At 41.4% G+C, this 15,312-nt stretch overlaps 1 protein-coding gene across 2 annotated transcripts in view; it reads left to right on the plus strand.

The window, feature by feature from the left end:
• BICRAL (BICRA like chromatin remodeling complex associated protein) overlaps positions 1 to 15,312 on the plus strand; it is a 112,276-nt gene that overhangs the window by 8,944 nt on the left and 88,020 nt on the right. The window contains exon 1 of one of the 2 annotated variants that reach the window (XM_043962659.1): positions 9,213 to 9,267. The exons of the other annotated variant lie outside the window; for it this stretch is intronic. The gene's annotated coding sequence lies outside the window, so the exon portion shown is untranslated. Of the gene's footprint in view, positions 1 to 9,212; positions 9,268 to 15,312 lie in introns of those variants that run through there. 2 annotated transcript variants of the gene reach the window in all.

The raw sequence follows: 15,312 nt of genomic DNA on the forward strand, positions 1-15,312 counted from the left end.
AATATCAAAATTAAGTAATTGTTACTCAGCACAGCACTTTTGTACATTACTTGGTAAGATACAAAAATTTGGTTTAAGACACAATACCTATCCCATCACTCCTCCTAGTTTGTTGTTGTTTGTCCTTTGTTCTGAAGGAGGCCATCATATCAGGGTGATGACATGACATAATGAATTGGATTTAAGTGAGGGAGGGCTGTGCAAGGTCACCAACCTCACTCTGTGCTCCAGAGCCATCTGGGTCCAGTGACAAGATATATATCAGGACAGGACAACCAGAGATGGCCCCAGATGTTTGAGGTAATTGGGGCTAATTGACTTGCCCAGGGTCACACAGCTAGTAAGTATCTGAGGTGAGATTTGAACTCAAGTACTTCCAACTTCAAGGCTAGTGCTCTATCCACTGGGCTACCTAGCTGTCCTACCCCTTCCGGTTTAAAAACTAGTGGGGGAGGGGCGGGCAGCTAGGTGTCGAAATGGATAAAGCACAGGCCCTGGATTCAGGAGGACCTGAGTTCAAATCTGGCCTCAGACACTTGACACTTACTAGCTGTGTGACCCTGGCAAGTCACTTAACCCTCATTGCCCTGCAAAAAATTAATTAATTAATTAAAAAGTACATCGTGATATAAAAACTAGTAAGGGGGCATGATACATATTGCTATAATGCAAAGAGACATCCTTGGACAAAGTGCTATATTGAGGACCAAAGGCCACCTCACAGATTTCTAATTGATAGAGTTATGACTCTTGGGAACAGAAACTTCCTGTGTTCAATTCTCTGTGTATGTCAGTAGTTTTCAAACTTTTTGCTCATGGTACAGTATTATTTTTTGCCATGAAGAAACAGGGTGCCTTCTTCAAGAACTTGGATTCTTAGAGCTGCTGGTGGGATCATAAATATAAGTTTCATACAATTCTCAGAACACCTAGCAAGTGTATCTTGGCAAATTGAGAAAAACTAGTGTGTGTTATTAAAATAATAAAGAGTAGAAAGTAGATGCTTCTTTGCATATACTACCCCATTCCCATTGTAATGACATTTTACAAAGTCATTTGAAATAACTTGGCCCTTAAAGAAATATGCAAATCCTTTGAAGAAACAGAATATTAGTGCTAAAGAGGGCTCATTTTTTTACAGACGAAGAAACTGAAGTTCAGGGTGAAGATTTTACTTGCTAGAGGCAACTAAGTGGCACAGTGGATAAAGTACCAGGCCTAGAATTGGGAAGACCTAACTTCAAATCTAGCCTCAGATACTTATTGTGTGATCCTGAGCAAATTGCTTAGTGTCTGTTTGCCTCCATTTCCTCATCTATAAAATGGTGATAGTAATAGTATTCTATCTCCCGTGGTTATCGTGTGGATCAAATGAGATGATCATTGTAAAGTGCTCATTAGCATAGTTTCTGGTACATATTAAGCACTATATAAATGTTAGCTATTGTCATACAAGTATTTCTTGAATGGCATACAAGTCTTTGACTATTCTTTGTGTAGCATCAGGCATCTTTTGTGGGATAGGTAAAGGTCTAGACCTGGGATTTCTTTTATCAGTGTGGGAAACTCATCCTAATAAGGAAAACTCCCTCTAATAGGAAATGGAATGGATGGAAATTTAAAATCTGTTCCACAACTTTCAGTTTTGGAAATTGCCTGAGATGTGTTTCAGAGAATGGATTTTGAACTCCAGGTTTTCTGACTTGGAGGCCAGCTTCCTATCTGTTTCACCATACTGTATGTCTTTTCTGTTCTTAAAATGGTCTGTCTGATGGGTTGATGATCTGATGAAACTGCTCACAAGCCGTCTCAAATTTATAGACTGTATGTCTTGAGAGACCTTAGGGGACCAACCCTATCAGTTAGAAGGAAGAGGCAAGACTGACTCTAAAGTCATGGTGACAGGAGTCTGGCAAACTCCTGAGCCTACCCTTCACTGGCTTTTCTGCTTGGTGAGCTCACTGTGGTGCTCATATCTAGTCTCAGCTCTGACAGTGAAGAGCTGTAGTGGTTAGCTCATCCAGAGGGTATCAGGCACCAGGCGCACTTCTCTATGACACACCTAACTTTGATTATGATTTGTACCAAAAGCCCAATTTATTGATTTTTGAAGGGACATAAACCATGTGAACAAATACTTGTGTTAATTGAGCAGGGCACTGACATTATTGACATTAAGGTATATAGGGAGGGGCAGCTAGGTGGTGCAGTGGATAAAGCACTGGCCCTGGATTCAGGAGTACCTGAGTTCAAATCTGGCCTCAGACACTTGACATTAGCTGTGTGACCCTGGGCAAGTCACTTAACCCTAGTTGCCCCCCCCCAAAAAAAAGGTATATAGGGAAACAGAATGGAGACCATGAATAAGCGAGCTCAGCAGATGCCCACAAGACATATATAGGTATGGGGTACTTTTTACTAATGCTTTTTATAAAAGCATATATTTTAATACCAAAAATGTATGCTTTCCATGGCACACCAATATTTATTTTGTGACCAATCAAATGGAGTGTGTTGTAGTGGAGTTTCCCTCCCTGTGGTTTACAGTAACATATGGACATTTTCCCGATCTTTCTTAGGACTTGACTGGACTTTCCTGGGAAACCTAATGAATAACCAGAAGGATGCTTAATGAATAGAAAATTAGAATATAGAGTTGGAAAGCCTTGACTATTTTGATCAATCTGTGGTAACCAGATGAGCATCTTCCTTTCCTTTTTTTGGGGGGGGGGGTCAATGAGGGTTAAGTGACTTGCCCAGGGTCACACAGCTAGTAAGTGTCAAGTGTCTGAGGCTGGATTTGAACTCAGGTCCTCCAGAATCCAGGGCTGGTGCTTTATCCATTACGCCACCTAGCTGCCCCCTTCCTTTCCTATTGACAAAATAGAGCCAGTCTTACATGCATGTCATATCCAAACGGAGCCCTTCTCACCTGGAGGGAAGCTTACTAGACTGTAAACTCCATGAGGGCAAAGACCTTGTCACAGAGAAAGTTTGAATCCCCCTTTCCTCTATCCCTATGCCTCACACACAGTAGATGTTTCATGTTTTCCAGTGAGTTCTTTTTGATAGATTGTCAGCTCCTTGAGGTCATGGACCATTTCTTATGTATCTTTAATCACGAAACCTGGCACATGGACCCCTAATTTTTGCTGAATTGAATTGTCAAAATTCCTATTCTCTAACTCCCATCTTCTGCACTCTAAAACTACTACTGCCTTGCAGGTTGCTCTCGTCATTTTCATTTCACCCTGATTTTCAGGAGAGCTTAATTTCATGGCATGTTGATTCCCAAGTTTATATCTTATTTCTCCTTGATTACCTTTTGGGTTGGCTGCTTCCCAGTGACAGCTAGGAAGCCACCCTCATCTCTGATAAATCACTTATCTAAAATTGTTTCCTGGAGATAACTAATCCCTTCCACAACATGTAGCTTCTTTTTTACCTCATATTTTCCCTTATTTTTTAACTTGCAGATTTTTATTCTGGCATCCACCTTGTTTAGGGTATGTTGTTCATAGCCACTGTTCAGCTTCTATATTCCCAAAGATGGGGAGAGGGGATCCCCTTGATATGGGCAAGACTGTCTAGTCTTTAACATTTAATGTGTGTCATTTACCAAAGCTGGGCTAAAGGTAGTTAGCCAAGAAATAGAAGTTATCCATGATCCTCAAAGAATTTATGTCTAGGGGGCAGCTAGGTGGTGCAGTGGATAAAGAACCATCCCTGGATTCAGGAGGACCTGAGTTCAAATACGGCTTCAGATGCTTGACACTTACTAGCTGTGCAACCCTGAGCAAGTCACTTAACCCTCATTGCCCCACCAAAAAAACAAAAACAAAAGCAAGAATTTATATCTAATTGTGAGAGAGAGAATATACTGATATATTAAGAATACCAGTTGACAAAGAAACACCCAGATTATCACAGTGCACAGAAAGAGCATTGAGTCACAGAATCATAAGAATTTTCAAGTTGGAAGGGCATTCAGTATTCATCTAATCCAATCTTTACTAGAATGGAGACCTCTACCACAATAAACCCAACAGGTGATCATTAAGCCTATGCTTGAAGACCTCCAAGGAAGAGAAATTTGCTGCCTCTCAAGGCTCTAACCATTAAGAAGTCGTCTTTAACGTCAAGTCCATATTTTCCTCTTTGCAAATTTTGCCCATTATTCCTGATTCTACTTTTTGGGGCCAACAGAACAGAATTCAGTCTAATCCCTCCTTTACATGACAGCCCTTGAAAGGTTTGAGGACATGGCTGTGTTCTCCCAAGGCCTTTCTTCCCCCAACTAAAAATGCCCAGTTCTTTCAGTTTATCTTTATGTGACTTGAAGAAAGAGCTGTCAGCCTCCTCTGGACACTCCCCAGTTTATGAGTGTCATCCTTGGTGCACAGAATTTAACACAGTCCTTCAGATGAGATCTGACCAGGACAGAGTGCACAAGGAAGGTCACCTCCCTCTTCCTGGAAGGAGTGCCTCTCAGTGTAGCCTAAGATTGCATTAGGATTTTTGGCTGCCACATCACTCTACTGACTCATCAGGCTTACAATTTACTACAACTCCTAGGTCTTTTTTTCAGACCAATTACTCTCTAACGGTGCTTTGCCCATCTTGTACTTTTTACTTTCAAAGTTTATTTTTGTACCCAAGTTTAAGGCCTGACTTTTTGTCCCTTTTGAAATTAATTTGATTAATTTCAATCTAATGACTATTAACATCCTTTTGGATCCAGTATGTCGGCTGTCTCTGTCAGCTCAGTGTCACCTGCATATTTGTTGAGCATTCTGTCTATGCTTATTTCCAGGGCATTGATAACAATGTTAAACACCTGTCTTGGAGTCAGAGGGCCTGGCTTTAACTAAACTGTGTGACCTTGGGCAAGTCATTAATTTAACTCTTTGGGCTTTAGTTGCCTCCTACATAGAGTGGGGGATTGGACTGGTTGACCTCTGAAGCCCCTTCTAACTGGATCTCTGATCTTGAGTTTCTAAGTACTCTATGTTAGGAATAAGCAGAGAGAACCTGGAGGTCAGGAAAATTCTAACCATGTGCATGAGCAGGGTCAGAGTGATTGATTCTACTAGGCATTTATCATCATCGATCCTGATTAGTTATGACATACCATGGTTTTCAATTCTGGCTGACTTGTTTTTCTTTTCTCATTTGGTCCAATTGATAGGGACAACCTCGGGAGAGAGAAACTGTTCAAGTTGAGATAAAGTAAGCCACTGTCTCTCTCTCTCTCTCTCTCTCTCTCTCTCTCTCTCTCTCTCTCTCTCTCTCTCTCTCTCTCTCTCTCTCTCTCTCTCTGGCTAGCCTCTGCCCTCATCACAGATGGCTTTCTTTCTGAAGTAGAATTGCATGAAGATTTGGAATATGTGTCTCTGTGCAAAGGCTACATTTATTTTTACACAGTTGAATTGTCAGATATCTAGTTAAAAGTCAAAAAAGTCAGTGAGTGGAAACATTTTGTGAAGGAAGTGGGAGGAAAGGCAGGGAGGAGGTTGGGATCTTTAATGTGGATTTTGTACTTATATTGTACCCAAAGATGTGGCTTTTCTTCCCCCAACTACATCTGCTTAGGTATTGAATCCGAGTAGTTCTCCAGGCTCCAAAGCAGCCTTTTTACTGTTCCTCCCATACAATACTGTCTCTGTGCTTGACCCATGCTTGCAGTATACTCCCTCTTCATTTCTGCCTCTTGGAACTCTTGGTTTCTTTCCAATGTTAGCTCAAGTACCACTTTCCACAGGAGGCCTTGCCTGATTTGCTCAGCTGCTAGTGCTTCCTCCGTTCCCCAAAAATTACCTTGTAGTAATTTTGTAGGAATCTTGTATAAATTTATACATGTACATTTTGTTTCCCTGGAGAGAATGTAAGTTTCTTAATGGTAGACACTGTTTCATTTTTGTCTTTGCATCCCTTGTTTGTAGCATAGTGCCTGGTGCGGAATAAGGGCTTAAATAAATGCTTCTTGATTGAATAAGTGGGAAGAATTCTAGGAGGTGAGTAAGGATGAGATCAAATGACTCAATGACTACATTGACATGGATTAGAAATAATTAAATAGCCATGGTGTGTGTGTGTGTGTGTGTGTGAGAGAGAGAGAGAGAGAGAGAGAGAGAGAGAGAAACAGAGACAGAGACAGAGGCGGGGAGGGAGAGAGGAGAGACAGAGAAAGAGAGAGAGAGACAGAGAGAGAGAGAGAGAGAGAGAGAGAGAGAGAGAGACAGAGAGAGAGAGAGAGAGAGAGAGAGAGAGAGAGAGAGATGGAGAAATTGGTCTCTAACTAACCCAGACCAGCATGTAATCCCCAAAAGTTAATAATGTGGCAAACTAAGTATGAAGACTCTGCATTTGCCCTATATCCCTTTGGAGTTTGAAAGGGTTCTCTGATTGAATTGAAAGGTGTAACTGTCATTGGCTGGTTGAGGATTGACTGTGCTCTTGATAACTTTTAAGAAGCTAGCTTGTATGGGACTGCTAGGTGGTGCAGTGGATAGAGCACCGGCCCTGGAGTCAGGAGTACCTGAGTTCAAATCCAGTCTCAGACACTTAACACTTACTAGCTGTGTGACCCTGGGCAAGTCACTTAACCCCCATTACCTCACTTAAAAAAAAAAAAAAAGAAGCAGCAGCTAGCTTGCTAGTTCTGAAGTCAGTCCACATGGGAGTCAGGAACTCAAGCAGCAGCTAAATCACTGAGAGGAATCTTTTTCATCTTCTGGGGCAAAAAGGGAATTCCTTTCTCCTGCCTCCCCCTACCACACCCCGTCTGTCACAGTACTTTGCAGGAGTTATTCCTCCAGAAGGGGACACTGCATCCAGCAGGAGGCAGTAGCTAGTCAGTTCAAGAGATTCTGAAGTATAGTTGAATGCATCCAATAGTCAATAATCAATAAATATTGATTAAGCACCTATTATGTGCCTGGCACTGTGCTAAACTCTGGAGATACAAATCCAAAAAGAAAAAATAGTACCGGCCCTCAAGGAGCTTACAGTCTAATTGGGGAAAACAAGCAGGAGGGAACAGGAATGTGGAGAAGAGAAACATTCAAAACAGTGAGCAGCTTCAAGAAGCAAGTGCTCTGGGGAAAAGTGAAGCAAACTGATTATGGATTCAAAAGATATTTAGCCCTCGCATTTGAGAGTTGAACTTTGTAGAGGAGCAGACTTAGAGGACTCTACAGGAAGAGGAAAATCCTCAGAACTCTTCTATACTAGAGATATGAGTTGCCTTGGCTTTACCGTGTTCCCTATGTGTGTGTAACTACTAGCATACTCCAAGATTGTGTTCATTCTTTTCATTAATGTGGTTTGTATTTGTTGGAGAGTATGCCCCAGGTTTATTAGTTAAGGTTTTGTAGCTACTTTTCTTATTATACCATCTTAGTATGTGCCTTTGCTTTGAGCTAATAACTGTTAAAGGCAAGCTCATTGGTAGGGGCCTATGAGCTATAGTTTTTTATTGTAAATCCACAGACTAACCTTTGAGCTATTGAGAGTAATGACAACACCCACCCACCCCCCTTAGAGCCAACCTGCAAACATATGAATGCTAAGTTGAGGAGGTAGCCTAGATGACATACTACATCAAATGATATCATTTATGTTAAGATAGCAAAGTACTATGTTAATGTTGATCGTTGTAGCTGCGTGTTCCAGATAGCTGGGGGAAATTTCCAAACATCCAAAGTTTAGAAATTTTTCTAAGATTCATTTCTTACTTCCATGCCTACTCAAATAGAATAACAGGTAACATAATTGAATTTTTCCTTAATGATTCAGGGTCATCTTTGTCAACAACATTCTGTATTGCCTTCTTTTTTTTTTAATTTATTTTATATTTTGGTTTTTTTTGTGGGGCAATGGGGGTTAAGTGACTTGCCCAGGGTCACACAGCTAGTAAGTGTCAAGTGTCTGAGGTTGGATATAAACTCAGGTCCTCCTGAATCCAGGGTCAGTGCTTTATCCACTGGGCCACCTAGCTGCCCCCTGTATTGCCTTCTGCTTTTATATAAAACCCACCCTGGAATCATGCTTTTCATTCTAACCATCTTCCAACACAGACATAGCACACTCCCCATTTCTTCTGGGAGCTATAATCAGCTTAACATTACCATTGCTTCTGGAAAGGGCATATTATTCAACTGCCCTCTGAATCAATTCAACCATTCCAGGATCAAAACTCCCTTTCCTTGCCAGCATTCTCTTATATGTGTAACCTCCTATTAGAATTTAAGCTCCCCAGGGGTAGCTAGATGGCGCAGTGGATAGAGCACCGGCCCTGGAGTCAGGAGTACCTGAGTTCAAATCCGGCCTCAGACACTTAACACTTACTAGCTGTGTGACCCTAGGCAAGTCACTTAATCCCAATTGCCTCACTTAAAAAAAAAAAAAAGAATTTAAGCTCCCTGAGGCCAGTAACTGGCTCACCTTTGTATTTATATCCCTAGTACTTGGCACAGAGTTTGGCAGCACTGGAATATAGTAAGGGTTTAATAAATGCTTTTTCATTCATTTATTCGTTCTCGAATGACTATTTGCCCCAACATTAAAATGGCTCTAGACGGTTCTGCTTTTTATTGAAGTTTTTCTGTCTCTTCCCTTGCTGTCACCTATCACTCTTTGCTGCTCTCAGGTGAACCTGCCAGTTATAATAATGCTTGGTTGTTCTGATTTGCTACTTGTAATCTACGTTAGCCTTGGCTAAAATCAATCAACACCTCAAGATGTTTTCATTCTTTTAGGGGAATACATACCATATGTCACCACTACATAAATATAAGCTATGTAGAAAATATGCATTAACTTGGGGGAGGGAACACTAATAATGGGGGGAATCAGGAAACACTTGTAGAAAATGGCATTTTAACTGAGCCATGAATGAAGCTAGAAGTTTCATAATGCAGAAGTAAAGCGACAGAGGATTCCAGGAAAGGGGCTTAGCTTCTACCAAGGCATGGAGGGGTTTTGACTATGGAGAACAGCAAATGATCCCAATTTGTTCAGAGGATGGAGGGTACAAGGGAGAGAAATGTGTACTCAACCCTGAGAGATAGACTAAGGTCAGATTGTAAAAGGCTTTAAATGCCAGAGGAGCTTGCATTTTATCCTAAAGACAATAGGGAGCCACTGAAGTTTTTCCAGCAGAGGAGTGACATAGTTTTAACAACTTCTCTTTGGCAGTTTTGAAGAGGGGAGAAGCTGAATGGAAGGAGACCACTAAGGAATCGCTTGCAATCATCCAGACGAGAGGTGATGAGGGCCTGGATAAGGGTGGTTGTAGTGTCAGTAGAATGAAGGGGCTGGATGCCGGAGATGAAGAAATAAAGCTGACAAGACTTGGCAGCTGATGTAAGTGAGAATAAGGAATTAAGAACAGCTCTTGGGGTTGTGAAACCAAGCTATGCTGGAGCATGGAGGCAATCTTGAGTTTTTTGTTTGTTGGGTTTTTTTTTCAGGGCAATGGGGGTTAAGTGACTTGCCCAGGGTCACTTAGTAAGTGTCAAGTATCTGAAGCCAGATTTGAACTCAGGTCCTTCTGAATCCAGGGCCAGTGCTTTATCCACTATACCACCTAGCTGCCCTGAGTTTTTAAAGGCAATTTTAGTATATCAAGGCAATATGTTTCTCAAGCTAGTAAAATAATCCATTTGGTAGCTAGGTGGTATTAGGCCTAGAGTCTAGAAGACTCGAGTTCAAATCTGGCTTCAGACACTTACTAGCTGTGTGACAATGGGCAAGTCACTTAACCAGTTTGTTTCTGTTTCCTTATCTGTAAAATGGGGATGATAATAGTAACATCTAACTTGAAGTGTTGTTGTGAGGATCAAATGAGATAATAATTGTAAAGAGCTTAGCACGGTGCCTAGCACATAATAGATGCTATATCAATATTAGCTATTATTACTATCGACCAGCTAGGTGGCACAGTGGATACAGCCACAGGCCTGAAGTAATGAAGACCTGAGTTCGAATCCAGCCTCAGACACTTACTAGCTGTGTGACCCTGGTGACTAACTTCCTACTGTACATTTTACATGTATACAAGTATACATACAACAGAACTCATTATCTTCCTAATCCTTAGCCCAAACTCTTCCAAATCTTCCTATTAAAGGACACTAGCACCCTTCTAGTCACCCAATGGTATTAACCTTTCTTTGTAACATATTCACTTCCCTTTCTTGCTTACCTCATATATCCATCGGTTGCCAAATCTCATAATTTTTTTCTGTAATATCACTAGACTACCTCCTCTTTTCTTCACTCATATATCTAGCACCCTAGTTCATGCCCTCATCATCTTTCACCTGAACTATGGCTAGGTCTTGTTTAGTGTGAATAAAGATTCCCCTTGAAGGGTTCCCATTATTGGAATTTGCACTGTATATTTCCATTGGGCAGGAATAATCACCATATTCTACATAATTATAATGTTGAATAGTGTAGATTCAAACTCATGTGACCAAAGGATTCATTTTTCTGTATTTCAGTAGCTTTCTAATTAGATTCCCTACCTGTTCTCTCCCTATTCCAATCCATCCTCTACCCGGTTGCTACATTGATTTTCCCAAAGTGTAGTTCTGACCATATTAGCCTCTCCTAAAGTCCAATAGTTTCATATTACCTCCAGGATTAAATATAAACACCTCTATTTGGCCTTTAAAACTCTTCACACCCTTCCTATCTTTCCACATACTCTGTGGTCTAGGCATACTGGCCTGTTACTGTTCCTCACATATAAACTGTCCATCTTTTGTCTCTGTGCCTTTGCTTTGAATATCTCCTATGCCTACAACATTCTCCTTCCTCACCTCCACCCCTTAAAATTCTCTACTGCTTTCCTTCTATAAAGTCTGAATTTATCTCGTATCTATAGCTATGTTACGGCTTTCTCTAGAAGTTGCTAAAGATCTTTTAGTTGCTAAATACACTGTTTTCTTCTTAATCCTCATTCTCCTTGACTTCTCTTCAGCTTTTGACACTGTTGATTGCTTTCTCCTCACCACTCTCCTCTCTAGGGTTTCTCCTGGTTTTCCTTCTCCATATTTGACTGTTCCTTCTGTTTCCTTCAAAGAATCTTCCTCCTGATCATACCCCTTTTCTTCTCCATCTATACTCCTTCATTTGGTGATCTCATTAGCTCCAGTGGATTTAATGACCATATCTATGGTGATGATTCTCAAATCCACCTCTATTGCCCCAATCTTTCCAGTGACCTTCAGTCTCAGATTTCTAACTGCCTTTCAGATCAAACAATGTCCAGTAGACATCTTAAACTTAATAGATCCAAAAGGGAACTCATTACCTTTCCCCCTAAACTCTCCCCTATCCTTCCAATCTTCCCTATTATTATAGAGGACAACACCATCCTCCCAGTCCCTCAGTCTCACAGCCTAGTGCTCATCCTGGATTCCTCACTATCTCTCCCCATATCCAAGCTACTGCCAAGGCCTGTTGGTTTCACCTTTGCAACATCTCTTGAATATACCTCCTTCTCTCCTCTGATTCTGCTACCACTCTGGTACAGGCCCTTATCAGCTCACACCTTGATTACTGCAGGTCACTCTCCAACTCAATAAATTCCAGTGGCTTCCTATTATCTCCAGGAATATGCTCTGTTTGGCATTCAAAGCTCCCTCCCATCTCTTATCCCCTACTCTCCAATATGTACTCTTTGATCCAGCAGTACTAGCCTCCTGGCTATTCCACAAATTGGACACTTCATATCTCTGTTCTGGGCATTCTCTTTGGCTGTCTCCCCAACCTGGAACATTCTCCCTCCTCCATTCTGACTTACATCCCTGCCTTCCTTTAAGCCTTCCTTTAGAATTCCAGCTTCTATGGGAAGCCTTCCCTAACCCCTCTTAATTCTAATGCCTTTCTACTGTTATTTCCTATTTCTCCTGTATATAGCTCATTTGTACATGCATGTTGTCTCCCCCATTAAATTGTGAACTCCTTAATGGCAGGGGATGTTTTTGCCTCTTTTTGTGTCCCCAGGGATTAGCATAGTGCCTGGCATACAGTTGGCGCTTAATAAATGTTTATTGCTTGATGTCCCTCATTAAGATATAAAATTGCTTGAGAGCAAGGACTGTTTTTGCTCTCTCTTTGCATCTCTCTCCTATCCCACAAATGCCAATACAAAGTCAGGGCTTAATAAATGCTTTTTTTTTTTTTTTGGTGGGGCAATGAGGATTAAGTGACTTGCCCAGGGTCACACAGCTAGTAAGTGTCAAGCGTCTGAGGTCATATTTGAACTCTGGTCCTCCTGAGTCCAGGGCTGGTGTTTTATCCACTGCGCCACCTAGCGGCCCCAATAAATGCTTTTTTTGAATCAATCAAAAAGCATTTGTTAAGTTCCTACTCTGTCCTAAGTACTGTATTTACTCTTTTTTAGGGGAGCAGGGCAATGAGGGTTAAATGACTTGCCCAGGGTCACACAGCTAGTAAGTGTCAAGTGTCTGAGGTCAGATTTGAACTCAGGTCCTCTTGAATCCAGGGCTGGTGCTCTATCCACTGTGCCACCTAGCTGCCCCTTGTATTTACTTTTTTTTTTAGTGAGGCAATTGGGGTTAAGTGACTTGCCCAGGGTCACACAGCTAGTAAGTGTTAAGTGTCTGAGGTCGGATTTGAACTCTGGTACTCCTGAATCCAGGGCCGGTGCTCTATCCACTGCACCATCTAGCTGCCCCCAGTATTTACTTTTGAGAATAAAATGCAAAAGCAGAAAGAGTCCCTGCCTTCTGAGCTTATATTCTAGTATGGGGAGATAATACATAGAGGGGAGTGGTGACCTGGGAACAGTGTTTTAAGCATTTATTAAGCTCCTGCTACTTACTAGGCACTGTTTTACAAATATCACATTTGTTCTAGGAAGTCTTGGAGCTGTGGAGTGGAACAATAGGGCAGCCAATTGGCACTCCCTTTCAGAAGGATTATAGTTCTCTGAGCTGTCATCTATGATGTAGAAAGTTGGGGATTGGGGGTAGAAGACAGGATGTGGAGATGCAGAGTGGAGGACAACTAGGTAGTACAGTGGATAAAGCACTGGCCCTGGATTCAGGAGGACCTGAGTTCAAATGTGACTCAGACACTTGACACTTATTAGCTGTGTGACCCTGGGCAAATCACTTAACCCTCATTGCCTTGCCAAAAAAAAAAATAGAGCTTCAGTGAGAGTACAGGGCAAAAGAATGTTCAAGGGATGAAAGAGTATGAGTTTTCTTGACATTGTAATAGAAATATTAAATTATTTTTAAAATATTTTATGATGAAAATGTTATGGGGGAAATTGGGGGTTGGGGTTGGGGGGGGTTGGGGTTTCTTAGGAATTCCTCTTTAAAGAATTACACCCTCTTGCACACAAATCCAATTAGAGTAAAATAATATTTTATTTGGGCGCTAGAGAAAGGAAACCAAGAGAGAAGTCCTCAGACTTCTCATGGGGAGAAGGCACGGCACAGAGGCGTGGTTCTCTGAGATACCTATCTCAGGAGACAGGCCAATCCTTTGGCGTGGTTCTCTGAGATACCTATCTCAGGAGACAGGCCAATCCTTTTATGGAGGACCAATAGTGGTCTGATGGGGTGATCACCTGAGGGAGGACCGTCCTCCACTAGTGGTGGCTGGGGGAAGTTAGGTGAGAGGCAGCTCCCGTCTCTCAAGCCAACTCTGTCCCTCTCACGAGACTCAGGCAGCAGCAACGCTTAATGGGCTTATCTCTCTTGCTTCAAGGTGTGTCTCAAGGAGAAGACCGGTGTCAGCTGGCCAGGTTAAACTTTAATAGTCCTAACCCTGTAACAAAAACAACCATAAGTCTTATAGCCTGCAGTTTGAGACCACATATACCTGTATTTGTATATATATATATACATATTTGTATATATATTTGTATATATATGTATATATTTGTATGTATATATTTGTGTATATATATATATATACATATGTATATATGTCATAATATAACAATTAGATTTGAGATCGTCTAGTCCAGTCCATCAGAAATTGATTTGGTTTCCTTCGGTAACTATATGTGCCTGGATTTTGAGGGGAAAGGCTGAAAAAAATGTTCTAATAGAATTATCTAGTTCTTGTTTATATGTGGCCACAGAATATTCAGTGCGTAGGTAGTATTTTCCATTCTTTGAACCACAGAGTCATAGAGTGGGAAGGGACCTCAGAGGTCATCTAGTCCAACCCTCTTACTTTACAAATAAGGAAACTGAGGCCCAGAGAGGTTATGTGACTTGGCCAAAGTCATACAAGTAGTAAACATAAGAGGTGGGATTTGAACCCAAATCCTCTGACTCTAGAGACAGTTTTCTTTCCATTATGCTTCCCTGTTTCTAATTTCAGACCTCCCTTCACAGTGATCTCACTTTCTATATTGATTGCTAATTCATTACATTTATGGGCAGCTCTCACTATTGAGAAGTTCTTCCTTATAGTGAGGGGAAATCTGTCTCCCTCTACCTTCCATCCTTTAAGAGTTCTGCCTTTGGGGGCAGCTAGGTAGTGCAGTGGATAAAGCATTGGCCCTGGATTCAGGAGGACTTGAATTCAAATCGGGCCTCAGACACTTGACATTTACTAGCTGTGTGACTTTGGTCAAGTCACTTAATCCCCATGGCCGTGAAAAAAAAAAAGAAAGAAGGAAAAAAAAAGAGTTCTGCCTTCTAGAATCAAATAGAGCAAATCTAATCTGTCTTTTGTAACCTTTCAGGTATTTGAAGAAAGTAGTCATATTCCTCAATTTGTCTTAGGGGGGAGAGGGTCAGTTTTTAGAGGGTTTTATTTATTTGTATGTGATGTAGGATTTGAACTCAGGTCTACCTGACTTCAAATCAGACACTCTGTCTATTTTACCACCAAGCTATCTTAGTTAAGTGTTGAGTATCTCCTCTGTGTGTGTGTGTCACACAGCACTAGACACTGTTACAATAAACACATGTAAGTATGCAGGTATGTACATATACAAGTATTTAAATAACCTTTCAAGGGTGGGGTGTTTAATAAATACTGGTTGACCCAGCTGGAGAGCCTAACACCTCTGAACCAGCTGCAGAGACTACAAAATAGCATATACTATGTGGGATAGCAGTTCAGTGAAGAGGGAGATCAGTCAAGGACTATTAGAGTTAGAAAAGCTTTCTTGAAAATGAGACTGGCATCTAGACCTTGAGGGATTGGTAGAACTTGAAGAAGAGGAGTTGGGTATTCCAGGAGGGGAAACAGCAAAAGCCCAGAGACTGGAATGATAAGAATGGTGTGTGCTTCTGAGACATCGAG

This window comes from Dromiciops gliroides, chromosome 4 (genome assembly GCF_019393635.1).
Source record: "Dromiciops gliroides isolate mDroGli1 chromosome 4, mDroGli1.pri, whole genome shotgun sequence".
Classification (NCBI taxonomy): domain Eukaryota; kingdom Metazoa; phylum Chordata; class Mammalia; order Microbiotheria; family Microbiotheriidae; genus Dromiciops; species Dromiciops gliroides.